Below are 23,973 nucleotides of genomic sequence, written 5' to 3' on the forward strand. Positions count from 1 at the left end.
TATAAAAAAAAGCAATAATAGCTCCCCGGTTGGGTTTTTTCAGATATCTTGTTTGGCCGCGGTTATACTATCGCTAAATCAACACGCGCATTAATGAAGTTCTACGACTCATTTATTATACGCCCGATCCATTTAATCGTAAAATTCTATTGAATTTAATGTCTTTTGTAAGACCGCAGAATTTTTTATTTATTATTTATTACTTAATCTGGTACCTATAATCCTGCGTAAGCTTTGTGTAACAATTGTAATTGTAATTTTAGGTGAGATAGTTCAATAAGTTATATTTTTGGATTTTATGATCGGTGTTGAAACTTTAATGTTTATATATTTATTTATATATATATATATATATATATATGATTTTTGTTTAAATATTTTCTTTTATTGCGTCTTACTTTTTGTTGTAAAAACATAAAAAATTATGTTAAGCCAGTTTATGTTTTGGCAATGATACTGTAAATGAGGTTCATATGTTAACATTACTGATTTATTTTTTTTTTTAGATAATTTTGTTTTTTTTGTATTTGTTTAGTATACGTACAGTCTGCGTTGAGATTCTACTATTATTTTGTTCTTATTTACAAATTATTTTGAGTGCGCAGTTGTCCGGTGCTCAGTTTTTATTGGAACGGATTGTACTGGGGCTCGTGCCAAGGGCTGTAAGTTGCTATTTTTGATCTTCACGTGGCTTCGACTCCTCCCTTCTACCGTACTAACTACTTGTGTTCCTGTTCTTCGGTTTTAATTGATAACTCCTCGGATCTCCGTTCTCCTGCCTGTTCTTTGTCCCCAAGGAGTTACTGTAACTGTTCTTCTCTTTTACGCTACCGATTCTAATCCTCTACCGCCCCATGGCTCGCATTAATTCCCTTCGTCCTCCTCCTGTCTGCCTTTGTTTGTACGCGAGTTTGTGTGTCCATGTTTGTATGTATTTGTAATATGTCTTAGTGTCTTATACAGTTTCCTTTTAAATTATAAATAGTTACTTTTCCCCCACAATGCCATTTTATATATATATATATATATATATATATATATATATATATACGTATACACACACACGAATATTGACTGTTTTAACAAAAAAGAAAATTCTACGTAGGCTATTGTTTGTCAAGACTTAAGGCTTGATTTTTATTTAAATTAATTTGTAGATTTCTTTCACTAATTTTTGTGGAAAATTTGTAAGTTATGGTGGTGATCTTATAATTTATCTTTATAAAATCGAACAAAAATAAATTAACGTAAACTCATGTTTCTTTGGAAGTTTGGAGTTTTTCCATTATATGATTTAATTCGTAACTCTGTGCAAGTGGGTATTTCTGAATGCCATGTGGGAATGTACAAGTGGGAATTTCAGTGCCATGAATTATGCCGTATATTGTCTTTCTTAATATATTGTATTAGTGTAATTAATAGTACATTTTCTATAGTTTTATTCCTTAACTATGCCTTTACGTTCCCTCAATTTCGTTTTAAAAATTCCGACTATATATTATTAGGACTTCATCGTCGGAAAGTTAAACGTACTACATAAACAGAACTTTTGCGTTCTGCGTTTTTAAACGAACACTCACAAATAGCACGCGTTCTAGAAGATCGGTTGCGCAACATCGGATATCTGACCCGACCTCAGATTACCGATTCCGGGATGGAAGCGATCAAAGATAAGATACGGTCGGTGAGCAGAATGATGTACCCGAAGGAGAAATCATACGCACTACTATTTAATTAAAGTTGAAGATGGGGTTATTTTTTACTTTTTTCACATAGATATATTTTTATCTATTGCTATAGCTCATTTTTATATTACGAGTCTGGTTTACGCAAGGAAAAAATGTATATATAAACCTGATTTTACAATACAGTACTCAGATATACTTACTAAAATTTTTAGTTTTATTTTGGTTTTTGTGACGGTTATCACAGAATTGCTTGAAATTTACTTTTTTTTATGATCAATCGGAATAGAGTTGGAATTTTCAGCGTATACGAAAGCCTTTCTTAAACGATGTTAGACTGTTACTAATATAGGTTACATTTATTATCGAATGAGTTATATTAGAATGCCTGTATCGTCGATGTACTTTGTGTTTAAATTAACGGTGTCGTCACTAATGTGGGCCTGATAGATTTAGTGGACAATACGTGCGGCCAAAATGTGTAAATTCTACAATGTAGCTAATCTATATGTACTTATATATCATATTCTCGAAATATATATATTTCATTGCTCATTTTTTAAAACAGTATCATAGTGCTTATGGTTTTATATTTTTAATTTTAAGTAGACCGTATCAAAAACGTTGCTATTAATTGAAACTATTCATTACTATTTTGGATAATTATTAATTTATTAATTTTTTTTAATGTATCTAACAATTTCGTTGATTTTGGACTTGATTGTTTGTTCTCTTTATCTTATTATTTTGTGAAAAGACGCGGTTTTTTTTAATAATACATTATTGTGATAATACGTACTAGCGAAAACACTTAAGTGTGTTTGCCTTAAATGTACAGGTTCACTATGTATTACTGTATACATTTGCTATGGGGCTCTGAAAACGAATTTCTAAAAAATGGAAGTTGAAACTATACGATTTAAAATACCGGATTTCCCACTTCTTTTTTTACGTATAGTTAGATTTGCAAGTTTACTTGCTTGGTGGTGGAATTCAATATGGCCGATGCTGTACTGTCAAGTCGTTGTTTTAACACTTCTCGTTCGCTGTTCCCCTCTCTTTTCTTGTTCCACCAGTAGGCGTCCATGAATATGTTGTGTAATGATTGGAAGGAGAGAAAAATCCTTTCCTTGTGGTCATTCCTCATCAGAACGGTTTTCGTTAAATATTTTATGCTACGCATATTTTTATGCATTTATTGCTGTTAAATGAACAGCAAACATTTATTTGTCAATGTTTTATATTAAATTTTAATACATTAATGACTAAGCGAGTAACTAAAATTTAATTTAAAAATAATGCGATTAGATCATTTTAACGATTAATTACGTGTTTACAAGTGTTTAATTTCATCGATTTTTATTAATTCCTCAATTTATAATCGGGTTTTTCTCGAATGAAATTCCCTCTCAAAATTACCAACTAAAATTGTAATAAACCTATAAATATTGCTTTTTGTTTTGAAACCGATCATTTTTCAGATTTTACATCTAAACAGTGGAAGCTTTCATTGCGATTGCATAAACTATAAAGTTATATTAATAGTACCTACTTCCAAAACTTCATCGATATTTTTATTTATCGATTTACAACCGATTTCATCGATTAATTTTTCTATAAGCTAGGTCAGCGATAGTTTTCCAGCGATTTGCTTCACACTACGCTCTGCTGTGTACCTTCTTGGCAGATTTTTAAGTCAAGTAAAAAAAAAAAAAAAACAGACAAAAGAAATGCTAAACTTATTCGCTGTCCAACTGTTTTCATACCAATCCTTCTCTTTACGATCGCAAACACAAGGATTTTATGGTATGTTAACTTCGATTATATTGTAAAAATGAAAAGATCTACTTCCTGAATTTTACACTGCTGCAACTTGTTTAGCTTATGAAAATTATTTATTGTAAATTCTTTAATTTAAAGTTTAAAATTATTTTTACTAAATTAATCGCATTAAGATTTTGGTAATCGAATTAAGATAAAACATAGTTTATTTTCTCATGTAAAGAAATTACAAAAAAAAACGACAATCCGTTTTGTTGTAATTAAGTTTGTAAGTGTACAATGCAGTGTGTTCCATCAGTAGTTTACCAATCTTCGAAAGTACGTATATGAGAGACAAGGCGGAAACTATGAAAAAACCCACCGGTTTGGTCTAGTGGTTAACGCGTCTTCCCAAATCAGCTGATTTGGAAGTCGAGAGTTACAGCCTACAGGAGCGTTACAGGAAGTTCTAGTAAAGCCAGATATTTTTACATGGATTTGAATACTAGAATGTACAAGACTACACTTCATTTACACTCATACATATCATCCTATGAAGAATTATCTAAACGGTAGTTACCGGAGGCTAAACAGGAAAAAGAAAGGAAACGATGAAAAGGTTTAATTTAGTGTAAGGAATTTAATTTTACCTAACGTAGAATGAGGAAACTAATTCTTTCAACGGTTTTTATAAAGTAATCTATTTTATAGTAACGAAACATCGACGGTCAACCGTCCTGACCACGAAGGAGAAATCCCGCCATGTGACGATTCCGGTCGCCACGCCACCCTCTCCGTACCCTGATGGGCTTTACCGGATGTCATCTTTGAACCCACAGACTTAATAACATCTCTTAGTTAACAGCTTGGCCTCCATCAGGATGACAGATGTAAATGCCACAAATGACATTTCCATCGTTATAAGAACGTTCGTAATCTGTTAACAGATAAGCCCTTTCCGAGTTGCGGAAAACTCAAGGATGATCCTGTAAAAATCTATGTTTTTACAGAGGTCCCGTGAATGTTTAACAAAAATTAGCAGTACAGTTCCGAAAAGAAAAGTTAAAATAATAAGGGAAATACGAGGATGTTGAAAAAAGACTAGTACTCAAAAAAGGACCGTGAAACGGGTCAAACAATCTCACCCGAAGGATTACATCGGTCTCCTGCAGACAGCAAGTGCAATCTTGCTCGCAGTCGGTCGGGAGATCGGGTTGTTTTAAGTCAGGATGGAAGAAGCAATCGATAATGAGTGTTTTCAGGTTCATTTACATGTCGCAACAAATTGCTTTTCCTCTAGGTCCTTAAAAATTGTTTAAGAATAGTTCAGGTATCCTTCACAAACACTATCGCCCATCTCAAAAGTTGTGGAATGAGAAATATCCAGGCGCTTTATATAATCCATATAAATGAATACCTTAACTTAACGTCGGTTCTTTTAAGTTTAAAGGTTTACAGAAGAGCTGGAGATAAATAAGCGTACGAAAAATTCTCAACTTAAAACTTATAGTAACGATAGTTCGTATATTAGAAGCCACTAGACTTATTTAATTGTATAGTCTAAAAGGTTAGCAGCTTAACTAGATTCAAACCTACTTTTGCACGATGAGCTCAACCAGTATAATCTAACACTTCAAACGTTAAAATTTCTGAATTGGTGCATTGGACAAACGCACACACTCTTTTATTAGATGACTCTACTCGACTGGATGCCTGATAGATATCAAAAATGTCAACGTCTGTACTCTGCTCGATGATCCTTTGTAGTAGAGTACATCGTGTATGGTTTCGAAACGTCCGCTGCTACTTTTTTATCGATCGTTATCTTGAGACTACCATTATTAGTATTCCCAAGTTACACAAAAACCTTTTTTTGCTTTAAAAAGTTTTAGAAAGAAAAAAATTTTAATAATATAAAAATCTAATAACTAAAAGATGTACGAGTTGAAGTAGAGCTCTTGTTATTATGTCGTGAATTATTAGATGTTTGTTGATGAGTCATTGTCTGGCAACAGTGCGATTCTTAACAGTGGATACAACAACCCCGAAACTGCATGCGCTAGTTCAAAAAATGCATTATTCCGATGTGTTTAAATGTAGTCGGTTTTCAAAGTGAAGTGAGCAATGATCCATTACAAGAAGTTATTAAATCTATATTTTTTTAAAGTTTTTTTTTTTGTCAAAGAATAACTCATGTAACCTGTTTTTTTTTTTTTTCTTAGTACGTTTTCTGTTTAGAGACAAAGGGGATATCTCTACGTATACACTAACATTTGAGATTATATACATACTAAGTATATATAATTTTTTTTTCTTTCTGCTCGTAATTTATAACTATGTTACAGTAAAGTGTCACTCTGAAACAAAAATGTGAGAAGATTTAAGAAACATCTCGCTACATTCCCCCAACTATTCGTAATACTCTCCCGTAGAACTCATCCTCTCCTTCTCTCTCACTTTCTCTCTCTCAATCTCTCTTTCTTTCTTTGTGTGTGTGTTAGTTTTAGTGTTGTGCTCGCTGAAGTCGGCCATGTTAAAGTTGAGTCACCTGCCATGGTTAGAGCCAATAATAACTACAAGGCCTGGAACCTTGGCCGGCCATCCCCAGACTCTCCAATGATTTGCTACACACTACACTCTGCTGTACCTTCTTGGCAGATTTGCAACATTCAAGTCAAAAAAACAAACGAAATGCCGAAGGCGCTTAAACTTATTTGCTGTCGTACTGTTTTGTTTTTTTATCAATCCTTTTTACGATCGCAAACAAGGATTTTATATTTTATAAACTTAAATTTTATCGTAAGAATAAAAAGAATAGTACTTGAACTTTACGTTGCTACAACTTTTTTAGATTATGAAAATTATTTATTGCAAATCCCCTGCCTCTTATTCGTCGTTCTTATTACTCTACTATAAGGAGCAACAGTAGTTTAATTATTGATTTTGTATCGTTATATGTATACATAAGTATTATTTCGGATAAAATTTATTTCTCGATTCAAATTCGGAAAGATTTTCAAATTAATTATTATTTTGTTTGAATCAAAAGTTTCATTAATGAATTCTTATTCTATTAATTATAAAATCAGTTAAAATTTAATATTTTGTCCATTTCATATCGCATAAACAGAATATCCAGATAACGATTAATAATGATCTATTCATTCATTCGTTCCATGTATTGTTTGTGTGGGCATCGAGTTAAATAGTGAACGAGCAATTAATACGACTATATTCAGTGTAGATTAAATGGAAGTAGAATAAGATTTCTGTATTGTAGCTACTTCATAATTATCGTATAATGTGCCGTATCATAAGCAACATAATTTAACGGCGGTCAGGACTGAGATTTCACGTTCAATGTTCTTTTGAATGCAGAATAAGTATGTTATCTGTTAAGAGATAATGAGTGAAAATTGTTTATTAATATCGCTATTAAGAAGGTACTGTATTAGGTTTCAGACCGGTTACTGAGTGCAACATCTCCATGTAGGTTTCGAAATAAAATTACCGCGTGGTATACATGTGTTTATGAGTCTAATGGAATAAAATCATTAGCTTTCAAGCCATATTTAAAATAAAAATTTATTGTTCATGAACCCAAATGTAACCAGACTACAAAAATCTGAATTACATTTGTATTCAATCATTTAGAAAAAGATGATGGTAGTAAATTGCGCTTAATTTGCTATTCACCGTTCACCCTGTTGATATTTAATGACTTGTTTTATACGTATTTTTTCATTATTCGGCTTACTGTGCGATCATAGGACAGGAAACAATTCCTCGGAAGGAAGCACCCCTCCGGCCACACCAGATCATACCAAAGATTTTGCGACTACAGTTCACCATGAATCGTATCAGAATTATTCCTGCCCGAAGACTCTAGATTAAGGAAGGAAGGAATCATGGATAAGGAAAAGGGACGAGTGGTAAAAATAAAACGATCTGTCCTAGGAGGAATGACGGTAGTGTGTGTGTGTGTGTGTGTGTGTGTGTGTGTGTGTGTGTGTGTGTGTGTGTGTGCAAACACCACTCAAAAGAAAGCTCTAGGCCCCTTCAGGCAGCTGCCATCCATCCAGCCAGTAAAATTAGGGGATTGAAGCATTTTTATCCGAAGATTAAGAAACTACTCAAAAAAGGACAGGGTTCCTATTAAATAAGCCTCAATAATCCCCGGAAAAGTCTCCATCCCCCAACATGTCGAACTATCCGATGAGCTGTGTAAGCTAATTGGGACTTTATTTGGACTGATTTACGTGTTATGAATAACTTAATTGTTTGGTTAAAATCTGTGTCCTCCATGCGAAAGTTCCTTTCATCCGAGAGATACCGGCCTCGAATCCCGGTAATGTCACACATTATTCATATCCTACAAAACTTCCATTTAATATTTACATAACCAAACGTCAGCTCGTGTAGTAAATTAATCATAAAAAACACACCTACACTTGAGTATGTGGTACTTTCACTTATGTGAACCGTGTGGTAATATGGTTCCCGTAGGCAGAAAATGTCAGGAAATAGAAATTTAGTCAGGAAAATTCAGGAATTTTTAGAAAAAATCAGGGAAAATTACAAAAATATATCAGAGAATTTCATTTCTGTTACCGAATTAAGATTAAGTTATTAATAAAGTATTTTTTAAGTAATGCCAAAATATATTTGATATACGTTCCCGGGGTCTGGAAGTGCTGACCGCATCGCCCAGCACATTGCAAGTACGTGGTTCAAACAGCCGTTAACATTTTCCTTTTCTTGCTTACATTCCGCAGTTCTTTTAACTTAAAGGAGGAATATTCCACAAAATTTCACTTAATTTTTTTCACTGGTGAAATTTTAACAAAAAGTTACCGTTGAAAAATTTCAAGGTTGTTAACTGTTGTTAATTAATAATAGGTTGTTAACTAATTTCTCTCAGACTACCGTGATTTTTACTTCTTTGTACGAAGTAAAGGAACTATTGTGATCTCAAAAAATTTCGGTTTTCAGATTTCGACGGAAATATCCATTTAACCATACTTGAATCCATTTTGCTTAGTTTCGACGTGACGTCTAAACGTATCTCGCATAACTCAAAAACGATTATTCGTAGGATGTTGAATTTTGGATTTAGGACTGTTGTAACTTCTAGTTGTGCACCTTCCCTTTTGATTGCAATCGACTGAACCAAAAGTGTTCAAAAAACCCAAAATCCAATTTTTTTGATTTTGAACTTTTTCTTAGCTGCAATAATTAGCTCTCATTGAGAGATTTTCAGCGATGTATCGTAAGTGATACATATTTTCATTGGTTGCAGACTTAAAGGCAATTACTTTATACGGATTTGAATACCGCATTGATCGTGGATACCGATGTTCTTTGGTGGTTGAGTTTTAATTAACCACATATCTCGGAATGGTCGATGTGAGACTGTAAAAGACTACATATACTTCATTTACATTCATACATATCATCCATTAATCCTCTAATAACACCTTGCGGTGGTTCCGGAGGCTAAACAGAAAATAAAGAAGAGTTATAGCCAAATAAAATTTTAATTAATGAAATATTTGGATCTTACAGGGGAGGGCACATCGGTTCAAATCAGATTTCATCTCTCTTTTTTTTAACTTAAACATATTGGTATAATTATACTGATATTAATAATTATAATAAAGTAATTTATCAATCTTTTAATGGAATTAAATTTTATTTCATTAAAATTTTATGTTCTTTTCATTTAAAAAAACAATCTGTATATGTAATTTAGTAAGCATACAAGGAAGTGTCCACTTCAGAATTTTTTTTTTTTTGTATTTTATGTAATTAATTGATTTAAATGGCATTTAAAAAGACTTTAATGACCAGTGGTTAGATATAAACTTATACCCAGAATTCAGTTTCTTGAAAAGAGGTACAGTTGTGTATCATGCTTTTTGTGATTATGCAAAATACATTTCGGACTGGGCACAATAAAGGAAAGCACCGTAATGAAATAATTAAGATAAGGAATTCTCGGTTTTGACTGAAAATGTTTTTATTTCCCAGTGCTACATCAACTTAGCAAACTAAAACTTTGATCAAGTGTTGTGAGAACGGTGGTTGTGATATATCAGTGTGTTCTTTACCTGGATCTTCTGATCGGAGTAATAGCATTTCGGCAGCAAATGATACATTTGAATCCTCCAGTTCATTTACGCAAAATGACAACACAATTTCTTCTTCTTGTTATAAAGACGATCTTTCTAAGGCGGAGATCATATTGGTTCTCAATGTTGTACAAAATCAGTTATCCTTAAGCTCATGTAAAGATATCGGTTTTAAGCTTTTAAAATTAAGTTTCCTGATAGTTGTACAGCGTCAAAATTCCAGCTTGGAGCTACTTAATGCTATTATGTCATTAATCGTGGCCTTGCACCATATTTTGCAAATACGCTAGAATAATAATAACAAAATATTTTTCAAACAAATTTTAATGTTTGTTTTCTGTACAAAATAAGGTGTTCTGTTATAGTTTTCTTATTTATATTACTTTTAGTCATACTGATTTCAGATTTTAAGTTATGATCATACGTATATTCTTTTCTAAATTGAAATGTATGTCTTTGTTAGCATATTTATGCAAACCAAGTTATTAAATATTGTTTTTCCTTTACTTTACAAAATAATGTAAGCTAGTTTTTGTGAAATATGTTTAGCAATCTTAGGTGCGAGCCTATTATTTTTAAAAATTGCGTTAGTTAGTTTTTATTTCTTATCTGTGTTACTTTTGTTTACCATGATGTTCATTTTTATGCAAGAAACTTATTAAATGTTTTTTTTTTTTGTTTTTTTTTGTACTTTGAATTTAAATTTACTGAAACAATTTATCACAGAAATAGTTTAATTTTAAATGTATATTGTTAAAAAAATCATCAAAAAATTCATTAAAAAGCTTGTAACGTGAAATGAATAAAAACTAGGCCTTTCACATCCCGGAATATTGTCATGGACAGTCCCGCAGTTATGTGAAACGCAGAGAAATCAAACTTTTTTTAAAGCGATCGATCCATTCCGCAGATCTTCCTTCCATTCGAACTGTTCTCAGTATTCGCTGCTGCATTTTCTCTTGCCTGTCATCCCGTCTAATCTTAGAAAACGTATCTTTATTATTTCTTCCTTGGTGCAATCGGCCGAAGGAACACTCATTTTAAGTTAACTTTTTTTAAGCGTAACCGTAAACGAGTATAATTTTAAACTTAAATCTGATCATAAAAGTTTTAACAGCCACATACATAATTTAAATAATAGTACTTTTTACTCACAACAGAACGGTGACAGGGTGTATGCATTTGGGGTAAGAGGTTTTGTGTGCGTGTTTGTTTATGTCTGTTACCATTTTCCTCAACAACTACTGGACCGATTTCGATGCGGCCTTTTGCATTGCTTAGGTATCACTTCAGAACAGGTTCTTAGACGGTTTACGGTTATAGGCCGCCATGGGGCGCTGCAGTAGATGTGTTTCTCTAAAACGGCTGGGCTGATTTTGATGCGGTATTTTGCATTACGTAGGTATCACCTCAGAGCAGGTTCTTAATTTAGTTTTACGGTTATTAGCCGCCAGGGAGCGCTGCAGTAGATATGTTTCTTCAAAACGGTTTTTGATTGTTTCTAAGTTTTCCTAACTCCAGAAAGGCTACGATATTGTGTGGATTATTAAATAATTTGCGCCGGTCAAGTATACTGAACTTTCATCATCAGCCAATAAACGTCCCACTGTTGGACACAGGCCTACTAATCTTCAACAAGTAATAAATAAAAAATAAAATTAATTTTAAAACACCCCCGACGCAAAAACCTTAAAAACGTGAAATAATTAAGTAACTGTATTTTTACCTTATAATCCTCTGTGACATTGCGATATTGTTTTTAAGACAATAAAATTTAAGATTTTGATTGACCGGCGTGCGTGACCCGTAGACTGCATAGGTAGATTAGCTTTAGTTATCATCATAGTCACGCATGACGGTTAATCAAAATCTTAAATTTTGTCTTAAAAACAATATCACAATGGCGCATAGAATTTATAAGGTAAAAATACAGTTATTTAATTATTTCACTTTTTTAAAGTTTTATGGTCGTGGGTTTTTTTAAATTGTTAATTTTATTTTCTATTACGTTCTTATCAGTATACTACAGGTGAGAGATAGTAACGTAATAACTTAACACCGTTATCCAATTAACTAGTAACCATCTATTATGCAAAGTATTTTTACCACGTATAAATTATTTTGATTTTATAGCGGCTAAAGCGATTTTGACTCAATTCTGTACGGTATTATTTATTCCCAGATATGCTTATATTATCTGTTTTTTTTTTAACTTTGCTGAAAATATTAGTTGGGAGTTTTGGAGGAAGACAGGAAATAATTCGAGCAATTAACAACTCAAAAGGAGTCGTCGTCAGTCTTGAATCTTGTTCGTGTAAAGGAGATTATGTTTAATTTTGATTATTTTTCTATAAATTTTGTTTTAATATGCGTTGAAAATACGCCATCTTACGGTTTGAATGACTTGCTTAAACTCGCGTATTACAGATTTAAATTAACCTTATTTTTCCGATTAAAATATATAATGAATTATATGTAATTAGTTTATGTCAATTGGGTTAATTTATTATTTCAAAATTAAATTTACTTTTAGTGAAATATTTTCTAGTTTTAACTTGAAGATTATGTGGGAATAATAACTGAATTTGGTCGTTGAACTGTTAAAATTATTTTCAGCACTCGTTCGCTGACAGTCATGTGATATCTTACTTATGGTTTACTGTGTTATTACATTCCATGCAAACTTCAAACTTGAGTATCGACAAGTGGTATGTTAAAATATTTGTCCATCACCGACATCGGTATAACAGAAGTCACCATTATGGACTCGCTTGTTAGCATTATGTTGTCTGTATTAAATTCTTACCGTAATTTGATTTTATTATTTAAAGAGATGTTTATATTAATTTCAGATATAATTATTTGTTTTAAGCAAATTTTAATTAATTTATATTCAGAGCTTCATATTGTTCTTCAAATACAATTGGAAAACATTGAGCGTTTTTTAGTTTTTTCTGAAAAAATGGTGTTTTATTAAGGGAAAAAAATCGTGTTCAGTTTATTACGACGCAATTTTTCACGTGAAAAAACTATATCATTTGCGTTATGGTGAAATTAAGAAATTAACAATACACTTAAATTAGTTTTAATTAGTTGTGTAACTTCGTATTTGATGACAGCCGACTCCTAACCATCGTGAAAGTTGCATGAATCATCCGTGAGTCAACATTCATTCTGATCTCATTTATAAACTGGTGACGGTTAACTTTTTCGTGGATGTAGGTTGATAGAACGAACATCTTTACATTGTGTACATTCGAATGAGCTTACACGCTCGCATTTCTTTTTTTTTTTTTACTTTAGTACCTCGGAAGTATTATTACAGATGAATCTTTCTGTTAATAATTAAAATGACTTCAGTTAATTTTCCTTTTTGATGAAACAGGTGTAGCTATCCCACCGGTGCTGTGGCTTTTTTACGGTGAGTCGTGGTTTGATTCCTTGTGTCGTAGATGAAAATTAATAATATATTAGGTTTACTGTAATGTTAGTTTATACTTCTGACGCTCATGTACTTAGATATTTCAAAGAGCAAACTTATTTCCGTGTAAGTTATTAGATATATATATATATATATATATATATATACTTTTATTTTTACATAACAGCAAGCCGATTTAAAGATTTTACCTAAATGAGACTTGTTATAAAATATCTTTTGCATAAAAATTGACGTCCATATTCATCGGTTAGTTACTGGTCTCGCTCCATAACTTTATCAATCGATACATATTGTATTTTCCACGATAAAAATGATTTTCTTGGAAGTTTTTCCTTCAGTTTTACAAACAGCTATAAATCAAGGTTATAAGGGAGAATTTCGTAGACCCATCTCTGGATTTGAAAAAGTGTGACTGGATGGCAGATGTGGACTTGTTTACGCGCAGATATTTTAAAACTAACCACTATAGGGCGCATTTTAAATGACTTGTTTATTATGCTAATTATACGCAAACGGTAAGCATTATTATTTTATGCAATCGAAAGCAGTTTGACCAAATTTTATATTCATTTATATCAGTTGCACCTTCTTGGAACTGCCCTCGTTAATAACTATGGGTCTGAATATTTATTACTGTGTAGCCAAACGCTCTCACTATACAATACCATCTTAAAATAAAAAAATAAAACGAGTATGTCGGTGCGTGAACACATGACAGAAGCGAAGCTTCTTACGCAATATTATATTAATGGTGCAAAATGAACGTAATATACACAAATGATCAAATTTTTACTTCCTTGTACGAAATAAAGTGAAAAATTTTGGTTTTAAGATTTCAATTTAAATATCCATTTTTACCACCCCTGAATCCATTTTGACTAGGTTTCGGCTTGACGTCTGTACGTACGTATGTATCTCGCGTAACTCAAAAAAGATTAGCCGTAGGATGTTGAAATGTTTGATTTAGGTCTGTTGTAACATCTAGTTGTGCACCTCCCCTTTTGATTGCAATCGGCTCGACCAAAAATCCAAGAAATTTGGATGTTGGACTTTTGCTTAAGTGCATTAATAAGCCCTCATTGAGAGCTTTTCAACGATATATCATAAGTGGTACTTATTTTCATTGGTTCCAGAGTTATAGCCAAATAAAACTTTTATTAATGAAACATTTGGATCTTACAAGGGGAAGGCTCGAATTCTATTTCATTTCCTTTTTTTTTTAATTTTTTTTTTTTATTTAAATATATTGATTTATTAATAATTATTTAATTGTGATTGTAAAAAAAAATTACAATAAATATTTACTCGATAATAATAATAAAATAAAAAATATGAAAAAAATTAGAAGTTATTAGTGAAATAAAATTTTATGTACTTTTTTAAATGTGTATTATGTAATTTATTAGTCGTACAAGGAAGTCATGTGGTGTCCACATCAGATTTTTTAGAAATATGAACTAATCTGTTAAATCTGTCAAGGTTAAATCCAATCTGTGATTTAAATATAAGCGTGATCAAAAACGGTTTACAAAAGAGTAACAAACAGTATCATTCTTTGTACACGATTTTTGAATGAACTTATCAGTTAGCGCGTGACACTTGTTTTTTCTCAGTTGAATATTCACCCCGAAGCCTGCATTAAGAAGTTTCGCTTCAAAAAGATTGTAGTGGATAGAATTGTGTAAACAAAAATTATGAAACTGATAAAAATTTTTTACAACAGAAAATATGTAAATATCAAAGCAAATTTTAAGGTGGTGGACAACCAGACGAATCGAAGAATTTTTGTTTGAAATCGGTGGTCCAAGTTACCAAAGGTTTAAACAATAGTTCAGAAGTAATTTAAGTACTTGTTATGATTTTCTCTTATTCTATACTACAGATTCATTAAATTGCACTACAGTACTTCTTCGGCATATTACTAGATGTACCCTAAATCGTGCCTTTGCTTCCTTACTCGTGTAGCTTTTTTGAAATCTTTTTTATTAAATGTCCATATAATAATTTTAGAGTGCGGTTAGTAAAAATAGTACCTGCATTTCTTATTTGAAGTAATGATGAGAAATAATACATTTAGTTCGCTGAAGAAGGTTACACGAAACAGCTTGGTCTTTATTTCATAGTATACCAGTTACGGGATAGTTGTTCTCGGATCATGACTATCTCCGTATTCGGGAATCAGGTTACCTCTCAAGAAGCATAAAAATAATCCCATGTGATTTTAATAAAAAGATAAAATAAAACAAATTTTATTAAACATTTTTTTTTGTAAGAGATATTAAGTCGGTCAGTTGTAAATCCATCCTTATGCTTTTAAGTCCTCAAAGATAAAATATTAATTTTTATGGGGAAAATGTTACTGTATTGATTTTTAGTTTTTGTATTAAATTTTTATTTTACGAGTATGTTAATCTTTGTCTCACAAAGTAACTCGTGTTTCAGTCTCTCCGTACCCCACCTCGACAAAACTAAAAGAAAAGTGATTTTATAGTTTTTGTACTTTACAAATTAAGATTTTGATAAGAGCGTCAATCGATACTCGTAGCGACTTAATTTAGATTTGAATTTAAATGTAGGAATTAAAATTATATCGTAAACTAATTTGACGCACTTCTTTTTACATACACAAGGTATTATTTTTAAAATAACTTATCATCTGAGTAATTGTCGCTTTTCAGCGTTAAATAAATTTATCGATTCGGATAAATTATCATTATTAATAATTTAATTTTTAACATCGGCTATAGACTAATAGTTAGCCCGCTGAATTGTTGTAGTCGTGACGTAACGCATAATGTGCTTCCACCCCCCACCCTTATCGGTTCGTATGTTTCCGTAAGTTTTCGTCGCTAGCGGCCGAACAATCACGGATAGGTAAGGCTAGCAGGCGTGCTTGCTTATGTTGTATGCGTCTCTACGCGCTGCGATTTATTTTGATACCCTCGCGGCAACGCTTTTAACTTCAACATCACTGCCTCACAATTATTTTTGGGAACTTTATTTTGAGTCTCTGTTGTGTGTTTATAACTTTTGCAGGAACCCTACACTTTCCTTCAGTAAGTATCGTGCACGGCTCTTGACGTACTAGTTACTTGTACCAGTAGTGATATTATATATTTTGTGCCATTTATTTTTTTTTTCTACGCGTTAGTGTTATATTATCTATGGATATATCTTGTATGAAGTGAGTAAACTAGCAGTAGCCCGTTGTAAAAACTTGCATTTAAGTTTGACGAACCGAATAACGTAGTAAAAATAATAATGAGATGTATTTCTCGATGTCATATGCGGTAATCGATGTTACACATAAATTGTTTGAAGGGATACCTCACTACTTAAGTTCGAATTAAAAAGATTTTGTTACGGTTTTGAGTGTTTACTTCTTTCTTTACATTTCTGATAGTAATTGAATGTAATATATTTTTTCTTTTGTATTTATTGTAATCGGCTAGATTATATTTTAATTCAACTTGATCTTACCCTAATTAGTTTGAGAATAGATGTTTGTAGGGCGACTTATATTCCTGTATGTAGCTTTAAAATTTGTTTTATAATTATTAATTCAGTATAATATTCTTTCGTTTTCGTCCATTTCACTTTATAATCTCCTTAATTATTCTGTAGTGTTGCTTTGTTGGAGTGTTATCGTAATAAAAAAGAACCTGCAGTACAATAAACTTAGCTTAATTAATTACCTTCGATAACTTTTTTTTTCAACTAATAATTTTCTCGTTTGAGGTCGATTAATAAATTATTCGTATTTAATAAATGATTTACTTATAAAATATGTTAGCCTCTTTACGTATTGTAGTATATTTTTGTTTTTAATCAGTAAGAAACATTTTTCGGATTTTCGAACAAAAGTCTTTCTTTTTTACCCAAAAATCTTTCCGATAGTATTAATTTAGAAACGTTTTTCATAGAATGATATTTTGTTATTCGGAAACGTAAGAGCTACCTATTCATTATTTTTTTATTGTACAGATTTTTTTATTTGTTATTATATTTGTTTATTTTTATAATTTATGTAGTTATGCATGCAATTTTTTTAAAATAATTTTACTTATATCTTTTTGTTTGTTTATATATATAATAATAATATTTATATGGTTTTTATTTGTGTGGAATTGTTTACGTGTTTATTAGATTTATTTATTGAAAATATTTTCCCAAATGATAATATATTTGCAAATACTGTCTTACGGTTTATCAGTTTACTTAAAAATCGTGGTCTAGATAAAATATATATATATTTACTTATTTATTAGTGTTTGTTAAAATTTATTTTTTGGATAAATTAATTTATATTAATTATTATTATATGTTAGTGGTTAAAAAAAAATCGTTTATTAACAAATGACATATTTTTAAAAAATTATAAATTCTATTTTGTCTGTAATGTAGTTACATCTATTGTTTATGTTAAAGGATCTATTTATATACTATTTAAATTACGAAAAAAGATATATCTGATTTAATTACCTTCCTTGGGTCATTAATCATTAATTCGATTTGTATGTAATTTATCCATTTGACATCTTTTTAATTAGAATTATACGGTAGTAAATTTTCATAGACAATTTTTGAAATAAGAATATATTAATGGATTTACAAAAAAATATTTTACTTTTGAATAGTAAATGCCTTTATTATCGATTGACAACTACAAAATAGATTATTTGCTAGTATAACAATCTTTTTAGCCATTTACAAGTAGCTTATATTGGATTCTTTTACCTGTTGTTAATTTATTTTTTTACGAGCCTTATTAATTAAAATTCCTAATAATTCTTTACTTTTGTATAATCTTTAATCGTCGCAAGAAAAAATATCGGCATTTTTTTAAACTGATGACTTAAGGGACATTGAATTAATAAAGGGTTTTAATTTTTGTGTTAAAATTTGATAAATAATTTATTTTTTATTACCCATTTTTTATGTAAATAGCCTTTTTATAAGATACTACCGTATACTATTTTCGTTAGCATCAAAATTTATTCAGAATAGCGAGATTTAAAAAAAAAATTTAATTTTTTTTTAAAATCTTTTTTAAATCTTGAAGCTTTGAAGTTTAGATCGAATCAAGAAGTGTGTTTAGTAGTAATTGATGATGCTGGCTGGTACAGAATTGCACAGGACAAAATTAATAGCTACTTCAACTGTGTATTAACATATATGCTTACTTACGAGCTTCGTACGAGTACCTGATAACTAGTACAAATTACTATTGCATAATTATAATTATTATTTTCGAACCATTTTCATTATTATAAGGTACATATTAATTTTGGTGTGTGATGAAAAGAAGGTACACCGCAGAAACGACGGCCACGTTCTTCCCCCTTCTTTGTCGGGTCATTTACATGTTAACTCTTGACCGGCTAATAAAGTTTACTCCCGACATTATCTTATCGCTCTGGGTCGAGATCAAATCTTAATTAAATTCATAGAGTACGTATTGGATTAATTTAAAATGTACGTAATATGTAAAATGTTTACATTCTCTCAAGTTTTTACCAGTTTGTTCGTCTTATCTGTCCCAGTAAGAGTTTTATTTTCATACTATATTTGATGCTCGATACCGCCGGTAAATTTATTTATATATTTATCGTAAATAAGTCTTAATTATTTTAAATCGATTATATTATCTTACGATTCGTTCAGATTAAAGGTATGTTTTTGACTTTTAGAAATACACTTACCTCAAAGATATAAGTCTTTATTTTTCGTATTTATTAAGAATTAGATTGTGACAAACAGTTTTGTCTAGTCTTGAATTTAATAAAATGTAATTTCATAAACTGAACCGATAAGAATTTTAAATGATTTATAAAATTCTTGATTTATAAACTGATTAAAATAATAATCTTTTATATCACAAAAAAATAAGGCTGAAAACCTATTTTCGGTACGGATGGGCGTTCTACTGGACTAATCGGGCTGATTTTTTTCTATTTTATTTTGTTTGGAACGATCGGCAAATATGTCATCAAGCGTAATCAGTTACCAAACTTCAGTCTCATTTTAGAAATCTTCAAAAAAAATCTTCATTTATTCCTTAATTGAGGATTTTCCCGAGGTTATTACTGACAGGAAAATCACTTTGAAAGTCCGTCGATGCTTGATGACATATCTGCGGGCCGTTTTGTGCAGAATAAAAAGAAAACAGCCTCATTCGTCCAGTAGAATATCCGGACGGACTGGAAATAGGTTTCAGAACGCATTGCCTATTGTAGGAAAGAAAAGCGAGAAGCAAGGGAATTGGTGGTTGAGACGTTTGGTAAACGGAATAGGTTTATGGCCTATTTTTTTATTTAAATATGTCAAATTTGTAATAATAACGCTGTAGAGCAGCACGGGTCCACTAGGTTTTTAGCAGCTTTTTTTAAAAATATATAACGTTACTAGTAATAATGTTGTAGAGCAGCAAGGGGTCACTATTAATAATAATGTCATTGAAATTGTTGTTTCTAAATATTTACAGTCGATTAATTATTCGTGTAATATTAACCGGTACTCCTGGGGAACACCGTTGAAGGATTGGAGAACGGTACATATGTGAATAAAAATTATAAAGGTTGTTCGGTTAACACAAATTGTAAATCGACACATTACTTGTTTAATTTTTACTTCCATGTACGAAGTAAAGGAAGTATTGATCGCGAAAAATTTCGGTTTTCAGATTTCAACGGAAATATCCATTTTGACGTTTCAGTGTGACGTCTGTATGTACGTACGTATGTATCTCGGATAACTTAAAAACGATTAGCCGTAGGATCTTGAAATTTTAATTTGGGATTGTTGTAACATCTAGTTGTGCACCTTCCTTTATGATTGCAATCGACTGAACCAAAAGTGTCCAAAAAACCCAGAATCCAAAAAAATGGATTTTGGACTTTTTCTTAACTGCATTAATAAGCCCCTCACTGAGAGCTTTTCAACAATATATCATAAGTGGTAATTATTTTCATTGGTTCCAGAGTTATAGCCAAATAAAACTTTAATTAATGAAATATCTTACAAGGGGAAGGCACATCGGTTCGAATTCGACTTCATTTCCTTTTCTTTTTTTAATTTTTTTTTTTTTTTTAATTTAAATATATTGATTTATTAATAATTATTAACCTCTGATTGTAAAAAAATTACGATAAATAAAATAATTCAATAATAAAAATATGAGAAGTTATTAATGAAATAAAATATTATGTACTATGTAATTTAATAGGCGTACAAGGAAGTCATGTGGTGCCCACATCAGATTTTTATTATGAAAAATGTAAAATAGCAAAATTAAAACTATTGAAAAAATTAAACTATTTATTTATTTTTTCAGTTAATGAAACTTGAATGACCACATAATCGCCCTTAATTATTTGAGAATATTTTATGCTTACTATTTTACAAAGTTAAAATAAAATGAAAAAAATTTAATGGTTTTTTAATAGCATCAAGAGTTTTATCCGATTTTATTCTCAACTCACCTTAACTGTTAACTCAACTGACCTTAATTATTTCAAATAAGTTTTTTACCCCATTAAAATATAGTAAATTGTAATAAAGGTTTTTTTTTTGTCTTCAGCAATTTGACTGGTTTGATTCAGCTTTCCAAGATTCCCTATCTAGTGCTAGTAGTTTCATTTCGGTATACCCCCTACATCCTACATCCCGAAAAATTTGTTTTACATATTCCAAACGTGGCCTACCTACACAATTTTTTCCTTCTACCTATCCCACCAATATTAAAGCGACTATTCCAGGATGCCTTAATATGTAGCCTATAAGTCTGTCTCTTAGCTATATTTTTCTAAATGCTTCTTTCTTCATCTGTTTGCCGCAACACCTCTTCATTTGTCACTTTATCCACCCATCTGATTTTTAACATTCTCCTATAGCACCACATTTCAAAAGCTTCTAATCTTTTCTTCTCAGATACTCCAATCGTCCAAGTTTCACTTCCATATAAAGCGACACCCCAAGCATATACTTTCAAATATCTTTTCCTGACATTTAAATTAATTTTTGATGTAAACAAATTATGTTTCTGACTGAAGCTCCGTTTCGCCTGTGCTATTCGGCATTTTATATCGCTCCTGCTTCGTCCATCTTTAGTAATTCTACTTCCCAGATAACAAAATTCTTCTACTCCATAATATTTTCTCCTCCTATTTTCACATTCAGTGGTCCATCTTTGTTATTTCTAATACATTTCATTATTTTCGTTTTGTTCTTATTTTTTTTCATGCGATAGTTCTTGCGTAGGACTTCATCCATGCCATTCATTGTTTCTTCTAAATCCTTTTTACTCTCAGCTTAAGGGGGGTTATTTTTTAAAATTGCATTTTATCTGCGCCTACCTTATATTTAAAACTGAATTGTCTCTTTTATTTATTATATAATATGGCTGTTAATGAAGTAATAGTTTTAATAAATAACAATCGTTGAAGAAAGTACAAGACTTCATAATTGAATTCATTCTATGTTTTGAAATTATGAATAATTTCAAGTATTTCTAGTAATATTTACAATAAGTAAACATCTTAATTTATAATTAATTATCTTTCTTTAATGTATTTTGTTAACGTATAACGTTGAACTGTTTGACATTGAAATCTAAATTCTTGAAATTTACAATAGGTTTTAGTTCTTTCTCGTTTTTAAATATTAATCGAATTTAATTTTAATAATTTATAATATTATTGTTAGTTATAATAATATTATTGTTAACATTTATTTATTTACGCTTGATATTTTATCACATAATTAATCGTAGATTCAGAAATAAAATTAATTTAAAAAAAGGATATATATATATATATATATATATATATATATATATAACTTAATTTTTAACCAATATATATATATATATATATTGGTTAAAAATTAAGTTCTTAATTTTCTCTTTACTGTAGCTGGTATTATATGGTTTTTTTTAGTCATTTATGTGGTTAGATGTACATATAAATGTATTTTTATACTTTGTATAATATCATGATGTGGGGTTTTGCCTGTTGGCAGGTCCCTGGCACCATTTTTGTCTCCATCTGTTTCCGTTCCGTGCTTTTCTTTTCGTGTCATGAAAACCTTCACTACCCTTTATGTCATTTATTAACTTTAGCCTCTTACTTTCGCTTCCTCTTTCCCCTCAAGAACTGTATTTTTTATTACTTTTCCCAAATTATATGCCCGATCTAGTTTCCTTTCCCCCTTGTCGTAGTTGACATTATTATTTTATCATCATTTATTCTTCTTAATAGTTCTACGTTACTTACTGTGTCCGTAAGTATACTTTGTAATAACCTACTAGTTAGACGAATTTTGAATCTTATATTGTCTGTATACGATGATTTGAATTGTGTTTTTGTATCTTAATTCTATGTTGATGTCTTCTTTCCGTAGGACAGTAATGTATGACACTTCCAACGTTTTTAAGTGTTCATTATTCCAGTTTTTTCCGTGCGTGAAATTTTCACCGGTCGCATTTATTGCTAATTTATTAATTTCCCCTGTTCAGATGAATAACCATAAACTTGTTTTTACAGTGTTTTACATTGTTTAAAAGTTAGTTTGATAGTTAGATTAATCCTCCATGCATTATGCAACAGCGGCTTTTTTTTAAGGGAATCTTAAATTAGACTTTTCCCTGATCGAAATCTTAGCTGTTTGGGAAATCTTTCTGATATATATGTATATATAAATATTCAGTTAATTAGATTTATAAAGCTTTTAACACTAAGTTTATAGAAAGCATGTTGTAAAATTTTGAACGAATTCTCCGATCTCGTTTGGCGAATTTTTTTTACTAAATAGGTAATAACAGTAGAGGATGTTTTTCAGCTATGGATTTTAACTGACAGAGGTTAGGAAAAATAAAATGTGAAACAACTTTTGTAGAAAAGAGTTCAGTTCCTCCCTCTTGTCAAATATTTTTGTGATTTATAGACTTGGGATGTATTTTAGCAAAATATTTTGGTCGAGAAAATCAAATAACATTTATTTTAAGACAGTAACCTTCAAATTTCATAAGTGGGTTCCTTCTATTTCCCTCTTGGTGAGGTTAAACCGGGTTCTTTTTTTTATTCATTTATTGATGTATTTTAGGAAAGAACTTTAATGACGTATTAAACCAATTTAATTATAATCTTAATAAAGTTCATTTGTACAATTTTTTTGAAATTGTAAACAGAGGTTCCGTCCGTTTCGAATGAAAATAGTTTTCTTTCATTTACAGGGATGGACTTAAGTTTTTTTAGATTGAAACAAAAAGTTAAATTACTTGCTGGAAGAATTTATCGTAATTTTTGTTGATGTTTCCTCTGTTTTAATGTATAAGAATTGGTTGTTGGAAAAATGTAGGATAATTGGGTGAATAACATACCACGGATGTTTGTTTTCTCAGCGTGAATTCTTAATTCAACATTCCCCAAATTATAGCATTACTTACAATATTACAGTCCTCATGTGTAGAAGTGATATAACGGCATTGTAATTTCTGCATCTTGTGCCTACTACTATTAGGAATGATGTTTTGTACTGCAATAATATATTGAAATATTAATCATAATATAATGTAATAATTAATACAGGACTATCGTTCAATGCTGTAAGAATGGAATTACTTTTCTTCTTGGAATTAAAGAACAGCATTTTGGGTAATTAGTGGAAATAAGTAATTTGTTTATTATCTATCAAAGTTATAAAATTCTTATTAATAATTCCAAATCAAAATATTGCAAAATTGATAAATCGGCATAACGTAGACTTTATTTTAGTCATTTTGGTTTTTATTCAGTTCTCTTATTTATTACTAATCTTTGTGGCATTCAGGACCCGAAAAACTGATTTAGGGTTACTATAGTTATTTACAAGTTTTATTGGTTAGATCGGCAATAAAAACTCATTCATTTTTGGTATTTCTGTTTTTGTATATTTGGAGGTCTTAACGTAATAATTG

At 30.6% G+C, this 23,973-nt stretch overlaps 1 protein-coding gene across 4 annotated transcripts in view; it reads left to right on the forward strand.

Moving 5' to 3' along the window:
* Positions 1-23,973, forward strand: part of Mef2 (myocyte enhancer factor 2) — a 362,113-nt gene that overhangs the window by 265,360 nt on the left and 72,780 nt on the right. The window contains exon 1 of one of the 4 annotated variants that reach the window (XM_075360829.1): positions 15,937-16,075. The exons of 2 other annotated variants lie outside the window; for them this stretch is intronic. The gene's annotated coding sequence lies outside the window, so the exon portion shown is untranslated. One more of the 4 variants, XM_075360831.1, reaches the window with a different exon arrangement.

This window comes from Lycorma delicatula, chromosome 3 (genome assembly GCF_047948215.1).
Source record: "Lycorma delicatula isolate Av1 chromosome 3, ASM4794821v1, whole genome shotgun sequence".
Taxonomy (NCBI): Eukaryota; Metazoa; Arthropoda; class Insecta; order Hemiptera; family Fulgoridae; genus Lycorma; species Lycorma delicatula.